The 5,024-nt window shown below is 37.5% G+C and overlaps 1 long non-coding RNA gene across 2 annotated transcripts; it reads left to right on the top strand.

Moving 5' to 3' along the window:
* Positions 1-4,450, top strand: LOC113913137. Of its 2 annotated transcripts, none has more exons than XR_003517100.1 (3): positions 1-546; positions 3,415-3,442; positions 4,186-4,450. It is a non-coding gene; the product is annotated as an uncharacterized LOC113913137 (long non-coding RNA). The 2 variants fall into 2 exon arrangements; XR_003517101.1 differs by having other exon boundaries at positions 1-497.
* Positions 4,451-5,024: the final 574 nt, after the last annotated feature.

Raw genomic sequence — 5,024 nt, forward strand, 5'->3', positions numbered from 1 at the left:
CCCAGGACAGGGCCACCCCGGGGAAGCACCAAGCACCGAGTGGGCGGGCAGAGGGAGGCAAGTGAGCTGTGAACAAGCACTTTGATGATAGTTTCCGTGGAAAAGAAAGGGGAGGCCGGGCAAACATGCTTGGGATTGGCTAATTCGAATAATGTCAGGGGGCTCAGGGCTGTCCCTGGTAGCCTGGTACCGGGCCCTGGGATCGTAGGAGCGGTCGTTGGGGGTGTGGGCAGAATCTAACGGTTGAGAAGGACTAACCGACCTATCAGCGGCTCTCAAACCCGGGTCAAGACCACACCCACCCACCCACACAGAGTGATAGAAGTATCCTTTAAATTTTGTGGCAAGTCTATTCATACTTCATATTAGTTGATAGTCATTTGGAACTTTCTATCTTGTTAAAACTTGAGACTCTTCATTTATTCCTAAATTCCTGAGGAAGTCTGGCAGAGAATGGGTAGCCCCCTCCGTTGAGCAGCAGATTGGGAATGGGAGAGGTAAGCCTGGGAGTTTCACTGCTTGGGGTTGCCTTTGGACCCATTTAATGTGAGTACTTACGTCTATATTTACTTACATCTTATATTCCTTGTGTCTAAAATTAAAAAGGTTGAACTAAATAGCGAAGGCATTTAGTTTGATGCATAGGACTTTACAGAAGAACCTGAAACAATGGTGGAGAAAACCACACAGTTTATGGTTAGTGGAAGTCAATGAAATAGCCATGTATTACATAATAAAAAGCAAATATTATGGATCCTGGTAGCAAAATGATTAAAAAGTGGGGGGGGGGCATACAATTCATATGGAAAGTATAATTTCAGCCAAAGGGGGCACAGATAGTAAAATTTAAAAATGAGAAGCCCAGAGGCAGCTGCTCAAGTTTTAACAACCCCCAGCCCTTCCTCATGACCCCTAAAAGCAGAAAGGGCCCCTACTCCCACTCAGAAGTAAAGAATCTCCAGGCAAGAAGCCCGCTTCCAAAGACTTTCCACTCCAACTGTCACTATCACGGTGAAGAAGTGCTGAGGGGGAGCATTCAAATTTATACCCACCTGAGATTCAGGCCATCCAAGGTCCCTCAGGCCAGAGAAGCCCTTCCTACAGCAGTTCTCAGGAATACTGCTCATGGATTTGCCTGAAGCCTGTCAGTCAGGCAGACTGGTCCGTTCAATATGGGATGAAAAGACAAGAAAAACATATGGTTGACCTCTGAACAATGCGGGGGTTAGGGGCCCCAGACCCGCATGCATTTGAAAATCCAAGTATAACTTTTGACCTCCCCAAAACTGAACTACTAATAGCTGACTGTTGACCAGAAGCCCTACTGATAACATAAACAGTCAATTAACACACATATTTTATATGTTAAATGTATTATATACTGTATTCTTACAATAAAGTAAGCTAGAGAGAACAAAATGATATCAAGAAAATCATAGATAAGAGAAAACACAGCTTACAAGTAAGAAAGTGGGCCATCCAGAAGCAGGAAGACAAACCCAAGTAGAATGATTGGATGGCCAATTCCCCAATTCCGGGAGACAAGTTAACTAGAAACATGTGGAAGCATCTTAAAATATACAAAATGCCCAGCTTTTCTAGTGTTATGATAACATTCAGATTCCTTCCTTTTTAACGAGTTTGGGACAAAGGTGAAATCGGGATTCACGTTTCTCTAAATTAAACATCTCATGTTTTACAAGTAGAATAACTGATTTGGGGATAAATTGCATAGATTTGTGTGATGGCATCTATTTACAGCCCCCTCGAGCTTTCAGACAGAGGGAAACGAAATAGTTTTGCAGCCCTCATTCTGTTAGCACCTCTCCCGTTCTCCATCTAGACTCTAAAAGCCACTCTTCTACAGCTCTCTACCTCCTTATTCACCTCTATTAAAAGTTATTACATTTTGTGATAAATATATGTCTTTATGACTATGGTCTCCACTAGGCTACCAACTCCTAAAAAGAAAATGTTCATTATTTTATATTTCCCTAGGATATTACATGGCATACAATGGGTAATGAACGTAGGTTGAAGGAATAAAAGAATATATGGATATTGATTTTTCTAGGGAAAGAAATGGGATGTGGATAAAATATCAACATTGAATTATCACTGAAAAAAGAAAAGGACCCTGATCAGTGTCGTGTCCTAGAGTTGCACAGCCAATTTTTAGTTGGGAATAGGAATGATCACTGGGAAAGAAAAACTGAGAAGAGGTAGTTTCAAATATCAAAAAAAGCAGTTCTGTTTATTTAATTTTGAGAACAGTAAAAGCATTGCACTGAGAATAAAGTATAATTAATTGTCTTGTAAGAGATAAGCATAGGAGAAACCTTACTGGAGTGCCCAAACTCCAGGAAGAAAAGGCACGTAAAGAATATGTAGAGAAGAGTCCAAAGACAGCATCTTTTTGCATATTTAATTTTCAGCATAGATTTCCACCTTATTTCTAACATTTTCCCACCTTCACTTTTTAATCATGTCTCACAATTTGCAGTTAAATATTGAAATTTTAAAGTCATTTAAAATAGTTCACCATGATTATATTTATAGATTTTGGTTCTGGTTAAGATTTTTATTTTACCTTTTATATTTAGTTACCTGGTGATCTGAGATCACATAGATTGTATTTTTCTGTGACGGCCAAATCTATGCTGACAATGCTTTCTTAATTCTTAATGAGCATAGAAGATTTTCTAGACACAGGCAGACCATCTTGCTGCAGTTGTAGTTACTCAAATGACAAAGAAAATCATGTATACATAATGAACACTACATAAGCTTTTTGAGGCAAGAATGCTTGTTTATTTTGTTCATTTCTTATCTGCATTGTTCAGAATTGTGAATGGCCCTGTTAGATCATCAATACATTTGTTTCATTGAGTGCATTAGAACCAATTTCATTTGTCTATAGATTGCTGTTTTGAAGGAAGCAAAAAAAAAAAAAAATTAAGGTTGAGTCCCAGGAAATTCTCAAGAGGAAAATGTATGTGGCTTCAAATTACATACAAAAATATTGTGTGGAGGGGTGCTGGGTGACTTAGTCAGTTAAGCGTCTGACTCTTGGTTTCAGCTCAGGTTGTGATCTCATGGGTCCTGAGATCCAGCCCCATGTCTGGGGGAGTCTCTCCTTCAGCCCCTCCCCCCATTTTTATCTCTCTCTCTCTCTCAAATAAATAAATCTTAAAAAAAATAGTGTGTAGAGAGTGAAAAGTATAGACTTTGGAAGCGACAGTGTAACAGAAGAGTGATTCTCAGATACTGTCAGCTCTAATAAAGATAGTTGAGCTGGTGCAAAATTTGATAAAAGATTTGAATTTAGATTAGACTCCGATCTACTAAAAGAGTTGAACATTAATTTCCTTTACAAGAGGTGCTTGAATGTTTGGTTTCTTTTTGTTTCCCCAGTGCCTGGAACAGTGCAACAAAGTATGTGGTATGTATACAACAATAATAAGTTTAAAAGAAATTGAAGATGAATGTTTGAGAGGCTGCACGTATATGGCAAATGGCGCTTATCTTAGAAATCTTATAAAGAGAGATAGAAGACTCTATCCCCAAAACAAATGATTGAGTCCGTAGTTTGAAAGTCATTGGCAAAGTGGTAAGAGAAGTAATGAAAGGGGTAGGAGGAAGGTTAGTTTGTCTGTGAGCACATTTTTTAAATAATAAAGGGCCCATCAAGGAAGTCAGGCAATTGGGAATATCCAAGAAAGAACGGGATGGAATGTTTGTATTTCTAATGTAACTTCCTGGATTTCTTTCTTTTCTTTCTATTTTCTATCTTTTCTTTCTATCTTTTCTTTCTTTCTTTTTCTTTCTTTCTTTTTCTTTCTTTCTTTCTTTCTTTCTTTCTTTCTTTCTTTCTTTCTTTCTTTCTTTCTTTCTTTCTTTCTTTCTTTCTTCTTTCTTTCAAGATTTATTTATTTGGAAGAGAGCAGAGGGATGGAGAGGAGAGGGAGAGAGAAACTTAAGTAGACTCTGCACTGGGCCTGGAGCCCAAAGTGGGGCTCCATCTTATGACCTGGGGATCACGAACTGAAACTAAACCATGAGTTGGACACTTAACCTACTGAGACACCTAGGCCCCCCATCCCTTTGATTTCTTAAATCATCTATGATGATATTTTATACTTCATTCAGGATATCTTAAATGTCTGTTTTTCCCATTTCTTCTAGATATTTTTGTACTAGTGGATCTTTCTCTGAACATCATGACTGCTCTTTTCTGATGCCAAGGCCAAATTATACATGCATCTTTTAAAAGACAATAGCTCTGTAGTTGAAGAGTAATTACTTTTCCAACTTGCACAGTAAATTTTCTTTTAAAACACTATCTGCAGTGTGAAATTGAGTAGACATCTGATGGAGCTCAACCCATTTATTTCTCCCCTCAAAAAATCATTAAGTTTGAGTCACACTGAAAGTTGTACTGACATTAAATAATGCATTCTAAAAATAAATAAATAAATAAATAATAATGCATTCTATTGCTTTAAATTGCTTTCCTACCTACGCATTATCCAGGTACAAAAACACCTCACAGTCTTCTGTATTTTGAGCTTGTGTGCTTTAAATAGACAGACACACACACATTCACACACTTACACCACTTCATTATTAATAGATAATAGCAACAAAAAGTAGAGAACAACTTGACTTAGAGTTTTGGCATCTTGGGTTACAATAAGTAATTCTTGTGATCAGGGATGTTATTGCCATTGGGTTTTTGAATGTTATTTAATTTGATACTAATTTTCCAACAAAAGTGCTTGCTATGTTATAATTTATTTTACCTTTTATGAAGTTATCTTAATTATGCAGAAAATGTTAGCACTATGGTTGACTTTTAAGTAGCATATTCCAAGAAGAGAATTTAATCCAAGCAGGGATATAAGGGTATTGATTTTCTGTCTTTTATGTCACAGTGTCAAGTATAATGTGGATGCTGTTTGTATTAATATAAATTCCTAGCAGTAGCATTGAAATCTGTCACTATTATCGATTCCTGTTTTAAA

Source organism: Zalophus californianus, chromosome 14, assembly GCF_009762305.2.
Source record: "Zalophus californianus isolate mZalCal1 chromosome 14, mZalCal1.pri.v2, whole genome shotgun sequence".
In the NCBI taxonomy this organism is placed as follows: Eukaryota; Metazoa; Chordata; class Mammalia; order Carnivora; family Otariidae; genus Zalophus; species Zalophus californianus.